This window comes from Podarcis filfolensis, assembly GCF_964270895.1.
Source record: "Podarcis filfolensis genome assembly, chromosome: 8".
Lineage (NCBI taxonomy): Eukaryota > Metazoa > Chordata > Lepidosauria > Squamata > Lacertidae > Podarcis > Podarcis filfolensis.
The window spans coordinates 15,071,997-15,095,184 of record NC_139611.1 but is presented as its reverse complement, the minus strand read 5'-3'; the positions used below and the strand labels follow the sequence as shown (position 1 = coordinate 15,095,184).

At 46.1% G+C, this 23,188-nt stretch overlaps 1 pseudogene across 1 annotated transcript; it reads right to left on the bottom strand.

The window, feature by feature from the left end:
* Positions 1-479: 479 nt before the first annotated feature.
* LOC310768092 (eukaryotic translation initiation factor 1-like) lies at positions 480-4,297 on the bottom strand (annotated as a pseudogene). Its single transcript has 4 exons — positions 4,243-4,297; positions 3,147-3,285; positions 2,707-2,906; positions 480-515 (listed from the first exon to the last, which is right to left on the bottom strand). The product of its transcript is annotated as a eukaryotic translation initiation factor 1-like (transcript).
* Positions 4,298-23,188: the final 18,891 nt, after the last annotated feature.

Here is a 23,188-nt window from a genome sequence, read left to right as displayed (position 1 = left end):
GGTCAGGGGTCCCTTTACCTTTACCTTTAACTCATTAGCAGAGTACGTGCATCACAGACAGAAGGTCCCAGGTTCAATCCCCATTGGCATCTTGAGGTAGGGCTGTGAATGCCCCTTCTCTGAAACCTTGAAGGCCTGCTGCCGGCCAGTGTAGGAAATATCAAACTAGATGTGGACTGTGGCTGTGACTCAGTATAAGACAGCTGCGTACCTCCATGTAGGATCTTCTCCATATTCCAGACGGGCCGCCTAAACCGGAATCATCACTACATAATGATAATCTTTATGGAAGCCATTTAAGAGGGGAGCCTAATCTGTTTTTATGAGGTGACTTTTGAAACTTTCAGTGCTGGGCGATGGGGACAGGCGAGGAATATTAAGAGGCAGGGAGGGGTGTGCGTGCTTGTGTGAGTGAGTGAGTGAGTGTGGGAGAGAGAAATCTGCAATCTAGTGGCTGCTTCTCCCTGTTAATTGGACACCTAATCCCTGTAGGGTTGAGACAGCAGCGTGGCTTCCTGGGATGGGAATGAGGAAGGGCGTCCAATTAGTAGAGTTTCATGCAATTGAGGCTGGATTGCAAAGCCGGAAAGGGGGGGATTGAAATGTATGACAGGTGAGACCCCCGCCAGTTCCCTTCTCCCTGCCTCATTTGTGGGCCAAATTACCTGTGAGGGTCCCCCCACCATCATTGTCGGTCGCCCGCCTCCCTTTGGAGACGATGACTTTGGGATTATCAGCGCCTTTGCATACATCAGCTCTGAATTGTCATGCAAATTGTAAGTGCTGCTTTGTTCAGCCTCATGGAGCTTCTGGTAAACAAAGCCCCCCAGATGCGCTCTGGATTTAAGTGCCGGGACAGAAAGTCAGGCAGGCTGTCATTCCTCGCCTGTCCTTGAAAAAGAAAGGCAGGGAGGATTGTCGAGCTGGAGAAAAGTTGCAGGAAAGGGGGACTGAAACGATCAAAGAGCTGGAGAGAATCCCTTGTGTGGGGGTATATAGTTATGACTCCTTGGCTTTTAAGGGATTTTTTTGGGGGGGGGGTTGCTGTGAAGAAGGGGCACAACAAGATTATGCAGCAGATCAAGTGGTGGTTGATTTCCTCCTCCCTCTCTTATAATACAGTGGTACCTCGGGTTAAGAACTTAATTCGTTCTGGAGGTCTGTTCTTAACCTGAAACTGTTCTTAACCTGAAGCACCACTTTAGCTAATGGGGCCTCCTGCTGCCGCTGTGCTGCCGGAGCACGATTTCTGTTCTCATCCTGAAGCAAAGTTCTTAACGCGAGGTACTATTTCTGGGTTAGCGGAGTCTGTAACCTGAAGCGTATGTAACCTGAAGCATATGTAACCCGAGGTACCACTGTACTAGAAACTGGGGGCATGGATAAGAACATAAGTGAAGGGATAACTAAAACAAGACGGTCAAAACCAACTACAGTGGTACCTCGCGTTACATACGCTTCAGGTTACAGACTCCGCTAACTCAGAAATAGTACCTCAGGTTAAGAACTTTGCTTCAGGATGAGAACAGAAATCGCGTGGCAGCAGCGGGAGCAGTGGCGTAGCGTGGGTTGTCAGCACCCGGGGCAAGGCAAGTAATTTGCGCCCCCTAACCCGTGGATTTGCGCCCCCTAACCCGTGGATTTGTGCCCCCTAACCCATGGATTTGCCCTAACCCCAGATGTTGCGCCCGGTGCGGCCCGCCCCCCCTGCACCCCCCACGCTACGCCACTGAGCGGGAGACCCCATTAGCTAAAGTGGTGCTTCAGGTTAAGAACAGTTTCAGGTTAAGTACGGACCTCTGGAATGAATTAAGTACTTAACCTGAGGTACCACTGTTCTTAACCCGAGGTACCACTGTACTTATGATTGCCAGAAAGGCACACCCAGAGGTAGTTGGATCTTGCAGGATCTACAGGAAATCCTCTCTGTGAGAGATTCTCCCCCTGTGACCAGCCAGTTAAAGGGGCTCAGTCTATATAAGCTGGTTACATCACCAGTCTCTTCCCTTCGCTGTTTCATCAGTGACTAGGGATGTAGGACATGTGCTGAGTCTGAGTCGCAGCCCAGACTCCACTTCTAAACCATATAACTACATTTGGAGGGGTGGGGGCTCTTGTCAGTTTATTACATTGCTGAGTTACACTAGTCTAGACTAAGGGGAACCTGATGTGATTACATTATGCAAGCTGGCTTGTTTTTAAACTAGTGGTGAGGGGCACAAGGAATTTCTCATCTCAGGGAAGTCTTCCCCCTTGAGACTTTGGTGAGCCACAGGCACTTAAAACCTATAGACGATAGGTAGGCAACCTAAGGCCCGGGGGCCGGATGCGGCTGAATCGCCTTCTAAATCCGGCCCACGGATGGTCTGAGAATTGCATGTTTTTACAGGAGTAGAATGTGTCCTTTTATTTAAAATGCATCTCTGGGTTATTTGTGGGGCATAGGAATTTGTTCACCCCCCCAATATAGTCCCCCACACAAGGTCTGAGGGACAGTGGACCAGCCCCCTGCTGAAAAAGTTTGCTGACCCCCAGTGGCGTAGCGTGGGTTGTCAGCACCCGGGGCAAGGCAAGTAATTTGCGCTCCCTAACCCATGGATTTGCGCCCCCTAACCCGTGGATTTGCGCCCCCTAACCCTAACCCCCAGATGTTGCGCCCGGTGCGGCCGGCCCCCCCTGCACCCCCCACGCTACGCCACTGCTAACCCCTGCATGGACTTTCAGCTGGTTGTCTTTAGCCAGTCCAATCTCACTGAGGAACTGTCGTACGTTCCCTTGAATATATGGTCCCCTTGAAGCTGAATCACCTCTCCATACTCTGGGTGCTCAATCACAGCACCATTGCAGGCAAATTTCTCCTTGAAGGCCTTCACCAGTTTCTTTTTATCGTAACCATTGGCAATGCCCTAGACCAGGGGTGTCAAACTCAAATTCATCGGGGGCCGCATCAGCAGTTTGGCGCCGCTAGAGGGCAGACGTTCTCTGGCTTGTAGGCTGCCGCGCATGCGCTGAAGAGGCAGCTTTCTTGTGTCAAAAAAAAAAAAAGCGAGAATAAAAGGTGAAGGCTGGTGGCCGGTGGCGGCTACACAGGCCACAATGCGAGGTCTGGCGGGCCAGATTCGGCCCGCGGGCCTTGTGTTTGACACCCGTGCCCTAGACTGTGGTGAGGGTTTTTCTTCGTTTCTCTGCTGGTTCCTTATATGAATGTAGTAGTCCAAGCAGGAAGTAAGTCATCACCCTTAATTGCATCAGCAAAGGGGTCTGGCTCTAAGTTCTTTAACCTCCCTTACGCATCACTCTGCCCCCAAACAACAACAACAACAACAGCACGGCTCCTCTCCCCATTCTGCATAACTACCGTATTTTTTGCTCTATAATACTCACTTTTTCCCTCCTAAAAAGTAAGGGGAAGTGTGTGTGCGTCTTATGGAGCAAATGCAGGCTGCGCAGCTATCCCAGAAGCCAGAACAGCAAGAGGGATTGCTGTGCAGCGATCCCTCTTGTTGTTCTGGCTTCTGAGATTCAGAATATTTTTTTTCTTGTTTTCCTCCTCCAAAAACTAGGTGCATCTTATGGTCTGGTGCGTCTTATAGAGTGAAAAACATGGTACATTTTAAGCCTGTCTATCAGGAATGCTTTGTGTGTGATTCCTGCATTGCATGGTGATGCTTAATGTCCCTTCATACTCTCTGGTTCTAGCTAGATGCTGTATATTCCCTGAGACTTATTTACCTGACAGTGTCTGGGAAAAGACCAGCGAAAAAATCAGGCCTGGCGTAGCAATTCCCAGCCCTGGTGCCCATTTTCTGTTTGTAAAGGCCACGTACGCTGGAGCCTAGAAGTGCAGAGGCTTGGGAATTAACTCGTTTATTCTTTCCCCGGCTTTCCGAACACTCAGGGTTGCGGTACCCATTGTGCTTTATTAGTTTAATATATGTTGAGGGCTTCAAATGGATGCCGGGGAGCAGGTGGAACAGATGAAATGTGACTAAGTTCCAGGATGATTGATAATGAGCAGGGCCTGGGAAATCAATGGTGTTAATTCCTGGCCTGTCGGTGGGAGAGAAAATTAATGAGAAAATCTGTCTAACTTAATGGTATTTACACATTTTACCGAGGGTGATAAAATTGTCTCCAGGTGCACTATGGCATTGCAATTACAGCATTCTGACTGCTCCAGAGGCAGGTGCGCATGTGCACACACACACACACACAAAAGGTGTGTGAGAGAGGCCGTTTTGCCAGCCATGGCGACACCAGCCAACCCTGTAAACCTGAAGCAAGAACATGTCGTCATAGTAGCGTGAGCAGGAGTGGTGCAGTGGATAGCATGTTGGACTAGGGAGGGCTCTGGCATCTTCAGGTAGGACTGGGAATTCCCCCTGCCTGAAACTCTGGAGTGGTGCTGCCAGTCAGTGTGGACCACACTGAGCTAGATGGAGCAATGGGCCTGGCTCAGCAGAAGGCAGCTTCTCATTGTCTTCAGGGTAGGGTGGTTGTTCAGTGGTGGAGCACCTGCCTGGCATGCAGAAGGTCCCAGGTTCAACCTCTCCAGGTAGGGCTGAGAGAGACTCCCTGTCTGAAACCCTGGAGAGTTGTTGCCAGTGGTCTGATTTAATAATACCACACATTTCCTATGTTCCTAAGGATGTCAGACCAAATAACTGCTTCCCACTAGTCTGACTGGTGGCAGTTTCCCTTTTTATGTGTTCCTCTCTCGGCCTCTCTTTCTCTCTCTGCTGGTTCATTTTGCAAGTGACTGAGACCAGGGGCATAACGTGGGTTGCTGGCGCCCGGACTGGGGTGGGGCAGGTTTTGCGCCCTCCGGGTGGCAGTCCGTCCCTTTGCTGGCCTGCCCCTCTCCATCTTTCTCTTCCTCCCTCCCTCCCTCCTTGGTGGGTGATGGCAGAGCCCTCCCCCTCCCTCCCTCTCAGCTGGCCCAGGAGTGTGGCCCATGGGGCATCCCTTTGCCAGTCACAAAGAGAAGGAGGCGCTGTCATCACCACCTCAGCCCCAGAGTCCCAGCTTGGGCACAGTTTGCCTCCCTGCAGCTCTGGCCTCAGTAAGGGAGCCTGACGTGGGGGTGCCTGGCTGTGCCCCCTCAGAAATTTGTGCCCGGGGCCACACACCCCACGCTATGCCACTGGCTAAGCCCATTCTAAAGGAAGGTGGTGAACCTCTGAGCTTTCCTGGAGCCTTTGGCCCTCCAGATGTTGTTTGCCCCTGTTAAGTTGTGGGTGAACATATCAGACGACACAGCGATTCTTCAAACAGCTCTTGTTTATTCACAGGCCAGATCAGAACTGAACTGAAGGGTTCAGCCAGCCTGCTTATATAGAGCTACAGTACAACGTAACTGTAACAACTTTCTGTAACTATCCAATCACTGAACGTCACTTTGGATCCCTTATTTGCATATGTGGACCTGAACAATCTACAGTATCCCCCTGCTGGCCCAGGGTGAGAACTTCAGTACATAACAGCCCCCAACTCCTGTCATCATCCCTGACCATTGGCCATGCTTACTGGGGCTGATGGGAGCTGGAGGGACGTGGGTTTGACAGCTCTTTGCTTGAATATGTCCTACTGGAGGTCCTGTCCACAGTCCCTATGAAGGTTAGAATTGCATCCAAAGCTATTCCTACTCAGAACAGACACACTGATGCTTAACAACCTGACTAACAGGTTCATTTTTAATGGGTCTACTTTGAGCATAACTTATTTGAATACACCTCACAATCCTCAAGGTGCTGCAGGACTCTTGTCTTGAAGTGCCTTAAGACCCTTTGCTGCTTTTCCGCAAAAGGTTTCAAAGGGTTTCAAAGTCAGGTGTCCTCAGTCCTTGTGCGTCTGGTCGCCATCCAGACATTGGCAGGATAATGTACTCTGAGCAAAACAGACCCATTAAAATTCCACTCTTGTGCTTTGCCTGACCATCTGCCAAGCCAGAGGCTGGCACCAATTTGAGTATTTACTGTGGTGTGTTCCTAATAAACCAAAGTGTACTTTCATTTACCTCCTCTACAGCAATCAAGGAGCCGTGGCTGCAATAAATCGTTTCATTTCCAAACTCACGTGCTCTCCTGCCCTGTTACTGTGCCTGCCAAGGTGGAGAGACAAAATGTTCCATAGTCTCAACAGAAGGAAAATAACCCACATTTTGTACCTTTCCCTATGACGTTAATGACTGACACGGAAAATTGCATGGGGACATTCCCAATAAAACCAGAACAGGGCAGCGGGGGGGTGGGGGGAGAGATCTGCAAGATTACCACCATAGAAGAGGAGGAGGAGGAGGAGTTTGGATTTGATATCCCGCTTTATCACTACCTGAAGGAGTCTCAAAGCGGTTAACATTCTCCTTCCCCTTCCTTCCCCACAACAAACACCCTGTGAGGTGAGTGAGGCTGAGAAACTTCAGAGAAGTGTGACTAGCCCAAGGTCACCCAGCAGCTGCATTTGGAGGAGCGGAGACGGTTCACCAGATTACAAGTCTACCGCTCTTAACCACTACACCACACTGGCTCTCAGGGATGTAGGGATGCAGGAAGGCATGGATTTCCATTCTGATCTATATTCATCACAATTCCCATTTCTGTTCCGCTGCAGTTTGGTTTGCACCAAACACTACATTATTTGTCTCACTCTCTACTATTTAAGTTACGGAGCTTGACATAACTACCGTATTTACACAAATTACACCACTTACATTCATTTCAATGTAAAGGAAATGCCAAAAGCATGTTTTCGAAAAGCCATCAATTACATATCATTTGTGGACTTTGTGAAACCAGCAACGATGATGTGAATGGATACTGGCCATACTCGCTTGACCAAAGGCGAATGAACTGCAGCAATTTCTACTTCCTTTTCTGCCAGAATCCTCTGACATCCCTACGCAAAGGACAGGACTGTCCTCTCTCATTGACACCACAAAGTTAACAAGAGGTCTATGAGTTGCTGAACTGTTTTGCCATTCCTGAGATGTTATCAATAAGCATTCTCCAGCCCATGGGAAGGCAAACTAAGGCCCTGGGACTGGATCCGGCCCAACTGCCTTCTAAATCCAGTCTGCTGACGGTCTGGGAATCAGCGTGTTTTTACATGAGTAGAATGTGTCATTTTATTTAAAATGCATCTCTGGGTTATTTGTGGGGCCTGCCTGGTGTTTTTATTTAAATGTGTTGTTTTATTTAAAATGCATCTCTGGGTTATTTGTGGGGTGGTTTTATTTAAAATGCATCTCTGGGTTTTATTTAAAATGCATGTGTGGTTTTATTTAAAATGCATCTCTGGGTTATTTGTGGGGTGGTTTTATTTAAAACGCATCTCTGGGTTTTATTTAAAATGCATGTGTAGTTTTATTTAAAATGCATCTCTGGGTTATTTGTGGGGCATAGGAATTCGTTCACCCCCCCAAAAAAATATAGTCAGGCCCCCCCACAAGGTCTGAGGGATAGTGGACCAGCCCCCTGCTGAAAATGTTTGCTGAACCCTGTGTGTCCAGCCCTTCTTAGCAGTAACATCTCGTCTGCTTTCTTGATTGAGATGGCTCTCCCCACTCCTTTTGTGGTCTGTTTGCATATCAGCCATGGAAGATTAAAGCTACCACTGATGTGTCAAATGCATCAACACAGACAGAGAGAGAAACAGAGAAAGATGCAAAACAAAGAATACACACTTCGGCATTATCTTTGACAGTTGAGAGAAATAGATATTGTTATGAGTTTAGCGGGGAGGAAGTAGGCAGCATGTGAGATATTCCTAACCCCTGGATCCAGCAAGAGTTCCGATATAAGTCAGGCTAACTTCCAGTGTTGAGATGATCACCTGCGTGACAGTTCATTAAAAGAACAAAGGAAAGGGCTGTGCGTGCAAGACAGCAAATGGGTTGAGGGCAGAGACTGAGTTTAGAGTTGAAAGGGGAGTGATGTGTCCTAGAAGCAAAGCAGTAAGCTGGCGAGTAAGTCAGAGCAATGCTTGAGAGCAATGTTTGATTTCTGTTTGAATCCAAGGCTGCGGCGATGGGAGAAACAAGACCCTTTTGAGGTGTTAATGCTGTGAATCCCTCCACTGCAGGTTGCATATATGTACAAATAAACCATATATCCTAAGAAGCAAAGATCACCAGTGTTGAAGCAATGATTCTTCAACATCAGCTTCTTTGGACTGGTCATGTTGTGTGGATGCCTGATTATCGTCTTCCAAAGCAACTACTCTATTCCCAACTTAAAAATGGAAAGCGTAATGCTGGTGGTCAACAAAAGAGGTTTAAAGACTCTCTCCAGGCAAATCTTTTTTTAAAATGTAGTATAAACACCGACAACTGGGAAACACTGGCCTGCGAGTGCTCCAGTTGGAGAACAGCCTTTACCAAAGGTGTCATGGGCTTTGAAGACGCTTGAACTCAGGATGAAAGGGAGAAACATGCTAAGAGGAAGGCAAGCTTGGCAAACTCTCACCATTATCAACTCCTGCCCGGAAACCTATGTCCCCACTGTGGAAGGACATGTGGATCCGGAATTGGCCTCCACGGTCACTTACAGCCTCACTGTTAAAACCGTGTTCATGGAAGACAATCTTACTTGGCAACAAGTGATCTCCAAAGAAGAAGATCTCCTAAAGGCACCAAAGTCTTTGCTGTGTCTCATTTCTAAAAGGAAACATGAACCCTGGGCAGTGGCGTAGCGTGGGTTGTCAGCACCTGGGGCAAGGCAAGTAATTTGCGCCCCCTAACCCGTGGATTTGCGCCCCCTAACCCGTGGATTTGCGCCCCTAACCCTAACCCCCAGATGTTGCGCCCGGTGCGGCCGGCCCCCCTGCACCCCCCACGCTACGCCACTGACCCTGGGTAAGTGCCTGGAACCCCTGGAATCCTATGGAAACCTAGCAAACTGTCCTATGAATCCTTCGTCAAAAGATGCGAGTTGGGTGCTTTGGAACGGCATCTGTTAAGAATAAAACAAGTCTGTACTGTAAGTCCGTACAGGTGACCTCTGCTCCAGCCCTGTGGCTCTGCAGCTTCCCAGCAGCCGATCTGGGGGTAAACAGTGCTATGGGAGGACTTAACCCATGACATCATCTTCCCTGGGACTTTAATTAAAGGTTGGGAAACAGGGAGAAGTTTTCTCTTTTTTAAAACAGGTGTTCCTACCTGTAGGTTTACAACAGGGGTGTCTAAACTTTTTTCAAAGAGGGCTAGATTTGATGAAGTGTACATGCATGAGGGCCGACCAAAGTTGTTGAGCTTTTTATTGGATTGAAGTAGTTGAGCTTTTTAAAAGATTGGAGTTGTTTTTTAGGATTTTACTCCTAGGAAATAAACTGCCACAAGGGTCAGATTAAACCAACTGGTGGGCCAGGTTAGGCCCCCGAAAAGGACTTTGGACATGCCTGGTTTACTTTTTTAAAAAAATAATTTTTATTAAGTTTTCCATTTAACAATCCAATCATATCACATTAATTATTCCAAATTGTACCAATACATATCATAAAGTCCAAATATTTTGCCAAATTATAAATTTTTGTTGGGGGTTCAAACACTTCGAGTTCAGTAAGGGTCCACTCATCTCATATTTCTGCTGCTTTTAGTATTCACCAATCCCATCTTTCGATCTTCTTGTTATCTTTTTTCTTCTTAATGGCCTCTGAGTTGTTTCCACAGGCGAGTTAAAGTAAACATTATTATGTTTCTGTGTGAACTTTGTAAGGCTCTCCCTTTTTTAAAGCTGGTAAGTCTTTTGTTTGCAATAAATCTTGACACGCTGATCCAAAAGTCCTGCTCGGGCGGCAGGCGCCATCTTTCTCAGTTCCGATTAAATAAAATCTAAGCGTCTGCTCATTAATTTTCCCAGACAAGTTGCACCATAAATCATGGACATGCCTGGTTTACAATGTACTATATTTTTTGGCCCATAGGGCGCACCTAGTTTTTTGGGGGGAAATAAAGAAAAAAATATTTATTTCCCCCCCAGGGGGAAGCCCGAGCTTCCCCAGCCCCCAGAACAGGCAGCTCTCCACAAGCCATGGGAGAGCTGCGCGAAGCCCGAAGCCTGGGGGGCGCTGAGCTCAGCATGCCCCCCAGGCTTTGGGGTGCAGGCAGCTCTCCACAAGCCATGGGAGAGCTGCGTGAAGTCGCGCAGCTCTCCCACGGCTTGCGGATAGCTTCCTGAAGCCTGCAGAGTGAGAGGGGTCGGTGCGCACCGACCCCTCTCGCTCTCCAGGCTTCAGTGAAAGCCTGCATTCGCCCCATAGGACGCACACACATTTCCCCTTCATTTTTGGAGGGGAAAAAGTGCGTCCTATAGGTCAAAAAATACGGTAATCAGCCTGATACAAAAGGGAGAAGGAAGGAAGAAGCAGGTAGAAAGAGGGAGCAGAGTTGCCAAGGCTGAATAGGAAGTGGCAAAAGCGAGCAGGCACTCCTGCAGAGAGGCGACAAACTCCCTCCTCTTTACACCTGCCCTGAAGTGGGTGGGGGAACACTTTCCTAACCCTTTCTAGGCAATCTAAGTGGATGGGAGGGGAAGCCAGAGGCAAAAGTCGGTGGAGCAAAGAGCAAAGAGCACAAACTTTATCTTTCTGGATGGTCGGCTGGTTTCTACACATTCTCAGGATGCAAAGCTAGTGAGGGGGCATGGCATGGGGGAAAGGGGTGGGTCGGAGGAGGCGATGTGTCCTGGGGAGAGTCCTGAGGGCTAGACGACCTCATTCAGCCCATAAACCTGAGCTTCCCCAAGGCTGCCTTAATGCACCGAGTCTGTCCACAGCATGGTGGCAGTGCTATTGTGCCCAGGCAGATAGGGCGTGGAATGCCTGGCATTTCACCAGTCCTGGAGCGGCAATTGCAAGGTGAAATGGAGGTTTTTTAAAAAGGAGAGATCTGCCAAAGCTGTCTGCCTACCCCTGCAGCCTCACAATTCCATTACTGAGCCTTTGTAATAAAGATACTTCTTCCCCACTTCCCGCAACCCCTCTCCCAGTCACCGGTAATAAAGAGATGCACGTTCCGTCTCTCTGAGGATTCTGGCAGAGCCGACTGAAGAGTGCCAGGCACGTGAACCCTTTAAGATTTTAATCCTTTGATTCTTTAAGAGTTTTATATCTTTTTTCCCCCTCCCCTCTCCGCCCCCTCCTCCCCCACACCTCGCTGAAGCTCTTATCGCGCAGTGCTGAGTTCCAGGCGATAAGCCCACAATGGAGGGAGCCCTGAGCCTCGCTTATAGACAGGAGAAGAATCAGATTCTTCCGCCCCTCGGAAGTGAAAAATCCCCAGACTGGCACTATTTTCCACCCTGTTTAAAAAACCCAGAGGAATTAAATAGACTGTGAAGAAGGTTTTGTTCCCTTGGTGGCGGGGGGGGGGGGGGGAGAAGCCTGATAGGAGAAGCAGATATAATAATAGTAATAGTAGTAGTAATAATAAAAATAATAATAAAAATAAAAATAATACCCCGCACATCTGGCTGGGTTTCCCCAGCCACTCTGGACGGCTCCCAACAGAATATTAAAACCACGATCAAATATCAAACATTAAAAATTTCCCTAAACAGATGTCTTCAGATGTCTTCTAAAAGTCAGGTAGTTATTTATTTCCTTGACATCTGAAGGGAGGGTGTTCCACAGGGTGGGCGCCACTACCGAGAAGGCCCTCTGCCTGGTTCCCTGCAACCTTACTTCTTGCAGGGAGTGAACTGCCAGAAGACCTTTGAGGGTGGACCTCAGTGTCCGGGCTGAATGATGGGGGTGGAGAATGAGAATTGTGAAATTCTGACCCTGCTGGATAAGGATTTTTTCAAAAAAAGATTTTCCGCATCCTAAAGCGCCGAGGCCTGATTTCTTAACCTAGGATAAAAACCCTTCTGTTTTCACCGCCAAACCTTTCAGGGGAGCATTTGCAACAGTTTAGCACCATTTTTGAGTGAATTGCAGAATGTCAGATTTTTTGTGAAATTCTGACCTCGCAGATTAGGGATTTTTTCAAAAAAAGATTCTTCGCAGCTTAAAGCGTCAAGGCCTGATTTCTTGGCCTATGCTAAAAAGACTTCTGTTTCCAGCGCCAAACTTTTCGGGGGAGAAATTGCAACAGTTTGGCACCATTCTTGAGTGAATTGGAGAATTTCAGATTTTTGCTGAAATTGTGACCCCGGGGCTGAGAGATTATTTCAAAAAAGTCTTTTTCCGCCGGTTTAGTTCTCGAGGGGTGATTTCTTGTCCTGTGATAAAAATCCTTCCGTTTTGACCACCAAACCTTTCAGCGGAGCATTTGCAACCATGGGGCACGATTTTTGAGTGAATTGGAGAATGTGAGATTTTTTCTGAAATTGTGACCCTGAGGCTTAGGGATTTCTGGAAAAAAATCTTCTTCCGCCGATCAAGTTGTCGAGGGCTGATTTCTTGTCCTGTGATAAAAAGCCTTCTGTTTCAACCGCCAAACCTTTCAGGGGAGCATTTGCAACTGTTGGGCACCATTTTTGAGTAAATTGCCGAAAGTCAGATTTTTTTCTGAAATTGTGACCCCGGGTCTTAGGGATTTTTTCAAAAAAATATTTTTCGGCCGGTTAAGTTGTTGAGGTCTGATTTTTTGTCCTGTGATAAAAAGCCTTCTGTTTCGACCGCCAAACCTTTCAGGGGAGCATTTGCAACCGTTGGGCACCATTTTTGAGTGAAATGCCGAAAGTCAGATTATTTCTGAAATTGTGACCCTGGGTTTAGGGATTTCTTGAAAAAAATCTTCTTCCGCCGATCAAGTTGTCGAGGACTGATTTCTTGTCCTAAGGCAATTAGTTTGGCACCATTTTTCTGCCGGTTAAGTTGTCCATGGCTGATTTCTTTGCTCTGTGATATAAAGCCTTCTGTTTCGACTGCCAAACCTCTCAGGGGAGCATTTGCAACCGTTTGGCACCATTTTGGGGTGAATTGCAGAACGTCAGATTTTTGCTGAAATTGTGACCGCGCGGCTTAGCAATTTTTTTTTTTTAAAAAAATTCTGCCGGTTGAGTTGTTGAGGGCTGATTTCTTGTCCTGTGATAAAAACCCTTCTGTTTCGACCGCCAAACCTTTCAGGGGAGCATTGAGTGGATTCAGAGTCGAGAGTGGATTTCATGCTCTTTATTCAGCTCATAGTGGTGAGGAGGAATGGATGTTCCCTCAAAGTATCTGCTTTATATACATTATTTACACAATGGGCTGCATGTGATTGGCTAATTTACTCCTGCCTTACTCCTAGTTTACACCTAGTTTACTCCTCCTTTACACCTAGCTTACTCCTAGTTTACTCCTACTTTACACCTAGTTTACTCCTAGCTTACACCTAGTTTACTCCTAGTTTACTCCTAGTTTACACCTACTCTACACCTACTTTACACCTAGTTTGCTCCTTGTTTACACCTACTTTACTCCTAGTTTACACCTACTTTACTCCTAGTTTACTCCCACTTTATGTGTGCATTTATTTACTCCTAGTTTACACCTAGCTTACACCTAGTTTACACCTACTTAAAACCCTTCTGTGTTTTACTCCTAGTTTACACCTACTTTACACCTAGTTTACTCCTAGTTTGCACCTACTTTACTCCTACTTTACTCCTACTTTATGTGTGCATTTATTTAAAATGCATCTCTGGGTTACTTGTGGGGTATAGGAATTTGTTCATTTTTTTCTTACACCACATTAGCGATTTTTTTCAAAAAAATCTTTTTCTCCCGGTTAAGTTGTCGAGGGCTGATTTCCTGTCCTGTGATAAAAAGTCTTCTGTTTCGACCACCAAACCTCTCAGGGGAGCATTTGCATTTCTGATGAAATTGTGACCGCGCGGCTTAGGGATTTTTTTTTAAAAAACTTTTTCTACAGACTACGTTGTGGAGGTCTGATTTCTTGTCCTGTGATAAAAAGCCTTCTGTTTTGACTGAAAAACCTCTCAGGCGAACATTTGCAACAGCTGGGCACCATTTTTGAGTGAATTGCCAAAAGTCAGATTTTTGATGAAATTGTGACCGCGCCCTAATATAAATTAGTCAACCACATTTTGTATAAATTCATTCAAAATACTGTCGTATTTATCCAAGCAGTCTATGTTTGTAAGCAGTCCGTTCACAGGTTGCAAGTGTTACCATATTATCAATCCACCGATTAAAGGAGATCATCTCTTTACTCTTCCAGTTTATCAATATCAGCCTCTCAGCTACCATTAGAGTGTGTACAATCCATTTCTGTTGTCCAGAACTTCCATATAGTAGGCATATAGTTAACTTCCATATAGTAGGCATATAGTTAAAAAAAAGTTTCATGTTTTATTGTATATTATTTTATCCTGCAAGCTGCTGAGCGTGGCTGGCACGACCCAGTCAGATGGGTGGGGTTAGGGTTAGGGTTACTCCTAGTTTACACCTAGTTTACACCTAGTTTACTCCTAGTTTACACCTACTTTACTCCTAGTTTACTCCTACTTTATGTGTGCATTTATTTAAAATGCATCTCTGGGGTACTCTGGGGCATAGGAATTTGTTCATTTTTTTCTTACACCACATGGTCTGAGGGACGGTGCACAGGCGGTGGACAACCTCTCAGGGGAGCATTAGCGATTTTTTCAAAAAAAAAATTTTCTCCCGGTTAAGTTGTCGAGGGCTGATTTCCTGTCCTGTGATACAAAGCCTTCTGTTTCGACCGCCAAACCTCTCAGAGGACCATTTGCAACCGTTTGGCACCATTTTTGAGTGAATTGCCGAAAGTCAGATTTTTGATGAAATCTTTTTCTACGGATGAAGTTGTCGAGGACTGATTTCCTGTCCTGCGATAAAAAGGCTTCTGTTTCCCCCACCAAACCTCTCAGGTGAGCATTTGCAACCGTTTGGCACTATTTTTGAGTGAATTGCCAAAAGTCAGATTTTTGATGAAATTGTGACCCCGGGGCTTAGCGATTTTTCAAAAACAAAAAAATAATTATCCCGGTTGAGTTGTCAAGGGCTGATTTCTTTTTCTGTGATAAAAAGCCTTCTGTTTCAACCGCCAAACCTTTCATGGGAGGATTTGCAACCATTTGGCACCATTTTTGAGTGAATTGCCAAAAGTCAGATTTTTGATGAAATTGTGACCCCGGGGCTTAGCGATTTTAAAAAAAATTTTTTTTCTAGCGGTTAACTTGTCGAGGGCTGATTTCTTGTCCTGTGATAAAAAGCCTTCTGTTTCAACCGCCAAACCTCCTAGTTTACACCTACTTTAAACTCCTAGTTTACACCTACTTTACTCCTAGTTTACACCTACTTTATGTTAGGATATTTCTGTTCCACCTTAAAAGGGAGCAGGATGTTTGTATAACAGCCTGCGCGTTTCCTGTCTCACAGGATGTTTATGTTGTCTGTTCCTTTCGTTTTCGCCTGTTTTGCCTGAGCAGTCGGAGCAGACGGTCATGTCTTCTTTGTTCTGACCAACGCCAAATAAACTGTAAATATGCTCTCATGCGGTGCAACTTTTGCTGTGTGAATTCTGCTGATAGAGTGTGCACAAGTCCAAGAATGTGGCTATCTTTTCTTGAGGCTTCGTGTTGCTAAATTGCTGGTACTGCGTGACTACGGGAGGTCGATGGATCGTCCGGCACCGAGCTTGGGGGCTCAGATGGACTTTATCTCCCTGGCAGTATCCCAACAACAGGTTTCGGGCCCAGATTCACGGCACTTGCAGGAGAGTAAGACAGCGACAGACTGCTGAAAGGTATGTTGGAAAAGCGAAAGCAGAGGCTTTTCTGTTTGCCGCGGAATACGTCTTTGATGTCCGGCAAAGACTAATTGGCCTGGGAGCCGAGCCAGAGGCATCGTGATTTATGGGCTGCCGAGATAAGCCGTTTTTGAAGGCATAGAGGCTCACGGCTGAAGCAAATAGCTGAGATGGATCTTTTACAATCCTCTGAAGCTGCTCCGTGTCCACTAAAGCTAAATGGCCACAACTATCAGACCTGGGCAAGGTACTGTGAGGGCCAGATGAGAAGGCTTGGTGTGTGGAATACTATTTCTGAGGACCCCCCAGCCCCTGTGACAGATGAATGGAAGGCACAGGACTCGAGAGCCATGGGGATAATTTTGCTCTCAGTAGCTCCTGAAGAGTTAATCACCCTGGCTGGCAAGGCCAGTGCCCGTGCGATGTGGGACGGGCTTAGAGCCTGTCATCTCTGACAAGAGGCTGGGTCTGTGTTGCTTTATTTCAGAAAGCTGCACAGGAAGCGTTTGGAGCCAGGGGAAGACCTTAGAGCCCACGTTTTACATTTGCAGCATCTCCGACAGGAATTGACTCAGAGAGGTTTCAATATGCCTGAGTCACTGTTTGCAATTCTCATCCTGGACTCCCTGGATGAAAGCTATCATGCCGTGTCAAGTCAGCTGGCGACCCTCCCTGCGCAAGACCTCACTGCTACAAAGGTCTTGGCGACTTTGCAAAACGAATACGACAGGAGAAATGCAGCTGAATTGGCTTGTGCGCTTCAGGGGGAGCAATGTGGGACAGCATTCCAGCCTCCAGAGGGAGCCAAGGAGTCGGCAGCTGAGAGCTCTGTTTCTCGTGAGAACCAAGGTCAGAGCCTATGCAGAGGCCGGAAGGCCAGTTGTAAACAAAGGATAAAGCCTGCAGATGGCCAGGAGCGGGGGGGCAAGTTGCAAAAGCCCATGCCAGTGGAAAACAAGGCTATGTTTGCTGGCACAGCTCCACCAAAGGCTAAAGGCACGTCTGATGGCCAGGAGCAGGGGGGCAAGTTGCAAAAGCCCACGCCAGTGGAAAACAAGGCTATGTTTGCTGGCACAGCTCCACCAAAGGCTAAAGGCACGTCTGATGGCCAGGAGCAGGGGGGGGCAAGTTGCAAAAGCCCTCGCCAGTGGAAAACAAGGCTATGTTTGCTGGCACAGCTTCACCAAAGGCTAAAGGCAAGCTGCAAAAGCCCACGCCGGTGGGAAACAAGGCCAAGGCCAGGTTTGTTATTGACTCTGGGGCGAGCCGCCATCTCGCGAAGGACCGCCATCTGTTTATCTCCTTCACACCTCAAGATGGAGAGATCCACCTGGCTGATGGAAGGACTTTGCAAGCTGCAGGAGTTGGGACTGTGAAACTTGCAAGTCTGCATACTACCATCAGCGATGTACTTTTTGTTCCAGGAGCTGCGGACAATTTGATTAGTGTTCCACAGCTGACTGGGCGTGGTTTTGAGGTTTCCTTCAAGAGGACTGTCTGTGTCATCAGAAAAGGCAAAGAGGACATGTGGCATGCAAAGTTGATGGATGGTTTGTTCTGTCTAACTTATGATGATGTTGCTGTGTCAAATGTTGATTCTTGTTGTGTTGCACAAACTAACAAGGTTCTTCATGCAGGATGCATTCACGATGCACATAGAAGATTTTGTCACCTCTCTTGGCAAGCGCTAGCCAAGATGCCTGGGTTGGTTGAAGGTTTGGACATCAAACGCTGTAAATTTCACATGAAATGTGTATCTTGTGCAGAGAACAAGGTGAAGGTTGCTCCAAAAGGCAAGGAGTCTAGCAGGCAGGCTTCCAAACCCTACCAGCTAGTTCACGCAGACCTGGGAGGTCCTCTAGCGCCCTCTTTGGGAGGAGCAAGGTACTTCATGGTTCTAATTGATTCTTTTTCCAGGTACATTCATGTGTTTATGCTCGAGCAGAAATCGCAAGCATTTCCTAGGTTCAAGGCATTCTGTGCTTGGTTGGAGAATGCTCATGGTAAACGTATTGGCTGTCTGTTTACTGATCGGGGCGGGGAGTTCACTTCTCAGCAGTTTGAAGCTTTCCTGACTGAGAAGCGAATCCAGCATGACTTGTCAACGCCTAGATCGCCATGGATGAATGGGCTTGCGGAGAGAGCAAATCAAACGTTGCTGCAAGGGATAAAAACCTTGTTGCATGATGCCAACCTCCCTGAGAAGTTTTTGGGGGAGGCTCTCTCGAATTTTGTTTAGACTTTTAATCGCAGACTGTCATAACCTATTGGCTGCACTCCCTATGAGAAAATGTTTGGTAAGAGACCTAATGTCAAGCACATGAGAATCTTTGGTTCTGACATGTGGGTACACACCCCACAAAGCAACAAGCTTGGGAAGCGTGGGGCACATGGTTTGTTCATGGGGTACGAAAAAGGTGCATACAGGGTATGGATGACTAACTCTAAATCCATAAAGTTCACAAGGAGTGTTGAGTACAATCCTAAGTGGGGGGAAAATGTGGGAGTTTTCCAGAGTTACTCAGAGGAGGATGAAGGTGATGTGAAGAAAGCAGATCATGCTGAGAAAGCTGAGGAAACTGAGGATGAAGATGATGATGATGATGATGATGATGATGATCAGAGTTCGAATTCCAGTTCAGTGGGCGGCGCTGCTGCTGCTGTCAGTGACAGTGATGACACAGCAGACTACAAGAGCGCAAAGGCCTCAGTCAGACCATCTGATGAGTCTGACAATGAACTGGAAGAACCACTGTTCACCATTGGTCACTTTTCTCCTAAGAAGGAGGAGATGAGTCCAGAAGACTTGCGTCTGGTTCGCAGGTCTGAAAGGGCGACCAAAGGCAAACCTCCAAAGAGATTTGCTGATGAGTTTGCTAAGACGGCAACTGCTGTTCTTAGTAGCTCAGAGAAGGTGTGGGAACCTTCAAGCTTCAAAGAGGTTCAGGAGTTAACCTCTAAAGATGCTGAGCCTTGGCTTAATGCCATGAAGGCTGAAGTTGATTCCTTGAACAGGAACCAAACTTGGGAGCTGGTACCGGTAGTCCCAGGGATGAGACTGGTTGGCAGCAAATGGGTCTTCAAGGCCAAGACAGACCAGAATGGCAAGGTTGTCAGACACAAAGCCAGATTGGTTGCCAGAGGTTTTTCACAGGTACCAGGGCAGGATTACCACGAGACCTACTCACCCACGGTCAAATATGAGAGCATTCGGCTGATGCTCAAGATCGCTGCGGAGGAGAAACTGCATGTTTCCCATCATGACATAAATACAGCTTTTTTGTACGGGATTTTGGGGGAGGAGCTGTACATGCTTCCACCTGACGGGATGCAGATACAGAAGGGAATGGTCTGTAAACTGCGGAAATCCTTATATGGTCTCAAGCAGAGTGCCAGGTGTTGGAGCACAAAACTCACTGAAACGTTGCTTTCTCTAGGTTTTCACCAGGGCAAAGCTGATCCGTGTGTGTTTGTCAAGAAGGAGGGGCAAAACAAACTGTATTGTTTATGTTTTGTTGATGATCTTCTGATGTTTTGGAAGAATCAGGCTTTCTACCAAAGCACCCTAGCTCAGCTGAAGGAGCACTTTGACATGAAGGATCTTGGTGAGGTATCCAACTATCTTTCTCTGCAGGTGGAGAGGGACCAAGCAGGTAATTTTCTGGTACACCAAAAACAGAAAATTGCTGATGTATTAACCAGGTTGAATTTGGTTGATGCAAACCCAGCAGACACACCGATGGTGACAGGTTACCAGGTAGACAGTACTGCTGAAGCGTTTTCTGACACAACGCTGTACAGATGCATTCTAGGCAAGTTGAATTTCATTGCTAGATGTTCAAGACCTGACATTGCTGTAAGCACTAACCTGCTTAGCAGACATGCTAACAATCCTACTGTTCAGGATTGGAAGGCTCTGAAGCGCATAGCCCGGTATTTGAAAGGGACTATGCACTACAGGCTGAGGTTCACCAGTCAGAAGACTGGAGGTCTTGAAATCTTTGCAGATGCTAGTTTTGGAAGTGACACCACGGATGGTACAAGCACTTCTGGAGTATGCTACATGTACAACCACTGCCTGTTTGACTGGTTGTGCAAAAAGCAGACGACAGTTAGCCTAAGTTCCTGTGAAGCAGAACTCAATGCTCTGTCATTTTCACTCATGGATTGTGAATGGTTGATGCAACTGTTTAAGGACATTGGGGTTTCTGTGAAATGTCCTATACAAGTGTATCAAGACAATAGATCTTGTTTGGCTTTGCTGAACTCGGAGAGTTGCAAGCAAAGGACCAAGTACTTGCAGATTAAGCTACATCGTGCAAGAGAGTGTATTCAGAAAGGACTCATTCAGGTGTCCTACATGCCAGGAAATGAAATTCCTGCTAATCTGTTGTCTAAGGTTGTTAACAGAGAACAACTTAAGGTTTACGTACAAAGGTTGCAATTGGGTTGAACCACAGGTACTACAGGTTACACGGAAAGGGGGAGGATGTTAGGATATTTCCGTTCCACCTTAAAAGGGAGCAGGATGTTTGTATAACAGCCTGCGCGTTTCCTGTCTCACAGGATGTTTATGTTGTCTGTTCCTTTCGTTTTCGCCTGTTTTGCCTGAGCAGTCGGAGCAGACGGTCATGTCTTCTTTGTTCTGACCAACGCCAAATAAACTGTAAATATGCTCTCATGCGGTGCAACTTTTGCTGTGTGAATTCTGCTGATAGAGTGTGCACAAGTCCAAGAATGTGGCTATCTTTTCTTGAGGCTTTGTGTTGCTAAATTGCTGGTACTGCGTGACTACGGGAGGTCGATGGATCGTCCGGCACCGAGCTTGGGGGCTCAGATGGACTTTATCTCCCTGGCAGTATCCCAACACTTTACTCCTAGTTTACTCCTAGTTTACACCTACTTTACTCCTAGTTTACTCCTACTTTATGTGTGCATTTATTTAAAATGCATCTCTGGGGTACTCTGGGGCATAGGAATTTGTTCATTTTCTTCTTACACCACATGGTCTGAGGGACGGTGCACAGGCGGTGGAAAACCTCTCAGGGGAGCATTAGCGATTTTTTCAAAAAAATCTTTTTCTTCCGGTTAAGTTGTCGAGGGCTGATTTCCTGTCCTGTGATAAAAAGCTTTCTGTTTCGACCGCCAAACCTCTCAGAGGACCATTTGCAACCGTTTGGCACCATTTTTGAGTGAATTGCCAAAAGTCAGATTTTTGATGAAATCTTAATCTACGGATGAAGTTGTCGAGGGCTGATTTCCTGTCCTGCGATAAAAAGGCTTCTGTTTCCCCCGCCAAACTTCTCAGGTGAGCATTTGCAACCGTTTGGCACTATTTTTGAGTGAATTGCCGAAAGTCAGATTTTTGATGAAATTGTGACCCCGGGGCTTAGCGATTTTTCAAAAACAAAAAAATAATTATCCCGGTTGAGTTGTCAAGGGCTGATTTCTTTTTCTGTGATAAAAAGCCTTCTGTTTCAACCGCCAAACCTTTCATGGGAGCATTTGCAACCATTTGGCACCATTTTTGAGTGAATTGCCAAAAGTCAGATTTTTGATGAAATTGTGACCCCGGGGCTTAGCGATTTTTTTAAAAAAATTTTTTCTAGCGGTTAACTTGTCGAGGGCTGATTTCTTGTCCTGTGATAAAAAGCCTTCAGTTTTGACTGAAAAACCTCTCAGGCAAACATTTGCAACAGCTGGGCACCATTTTTGAGTGAATTGCCAAAAGTCAGATTTTTGATGAAATTGTGACCGCGCCCTAATATAAATTAGTCAACTACATTTTGTATAAATTCATTCGAAATACTGTCGTATTTATCCAAGCAGTCTATGTTTGTAAGCAGTCCGTTCACAGGTTGCAAGTGTTACCATATTATCAATCCACCGATTAAAGGAGATCATCTCTTTACTCTTCCAATTTATCAATATCAGCCTCTCAGCTACCATTAGAGTGCGTACAATCCATTTCTGTTGTCCAGTTGTTAACTTCCATATAGTAGGCATATAGTTAAAAAAAGTTTCATGTTTTATTGTATATTATTTTATCCTGCAAGCTGCTGAGCGTGGCTGGCACGACCCAGTCAGATGGGTGGGGTATAAATCATAAAACTATTATTATTATTTATTTATTATTGAATAGGACATCCCTTTTTTCATCAGAGAAGTGTTGGAGGGTTTGAGAATGAAATATACTCAGAGTCGAGAGTGGATTTCATGCTCTTTATTCATCTCATAGTGGTGAGGAGGAATGGATGTTCCCTCAAAGTATCTGCTTTATATACATTATGTACACAATGGGATGCATGTGATTGGTTAATTTACTCCTGCCTTACTCCTAGTTTACACCTAGTTTACTCCTCATTTACACCTAGCTTACTCCTAGTTTACACCTACTTTACTCATAGTTTACACCTACTTTACCCCTAAATTACACCTAGTTTACTCCTACTTTACACCTAGTTTACTCATAGTTTACACCTACTTTACTCCTAGTTTACACCTACGTTACTCATAGTTTACACCTACTTTACTCCTAGTTTACACCTAGTTTACACCTAGTTTACACCTAGTTTACTCCTAGTTTACACCTACTTTACTCCTACTTTATTTGTGCATTTATTTAAAATGCATCTCTGGGGTACTCTGGGGCATAGGAATTTGTTCATTTTTTTCTTACACCACATGGTCTGAGGGACGGTGCACAGGCGGTGGACAACCTCTCAGGGGAGCATTAGCGACTTTTTCAAAAAAATCTTTTTCTCCCGGTTAAGTTGTCGAGGGCTGATTTCCTGTCCTGTGATAAAAAGCCTTCTGTTTCGACCGCCAAACCTCTCAGAGGACCATTTGCAACCGTTTGGCACCATTTTTGAGTGAATTGCCAAAAGTCAGATTTTTGATGAAATCTTTTTCTACGGATGAAGTTGTCGAGGGCTGATTTCCTGTCCTGCGATAAAAAGGCTTCTGTTTCCCCCCGCCAAACTTCTCAGGTGAGCATTTGCAACCGTTTGGCACTATTTTTGAGTGAATTGCCGAAAGTCAGATTTTTGATGAAATTGTGACCCCGGGGCTTAGCGATTTTTCAAAAACAAAAAAAAAAATTATCCTGGTTGAGTTGTCAAGGGCTGATTTCTTTTTCTGTGATAAAAAGCCTTCTGTTTCAACCGCCAAACCTTTCATGGGAGGATTTGCAACCATTTGGCACCATTTTTGAGTGAATTGCCAAAAGTCAGATTTTTGATGAAATTGTGACCCCGGGGCTTAGCGATTTTAAAATTTTTTTTTTTCTAGCGGTTAACTTGTCGAGGGCTGATTTCTTGTCCTGTGATAAAAAGCCTTCTGTTTCAACCGCCAAACCTCCTAGTTTACACCTACTTTAAACTCCTAGTTTACACCTACTTTACTCCTAGTTTACACCTACTTTATGTTAGGATATTTCCGTTCCACCTTAAAAGGGAGCAGGATGTTTGTATAACA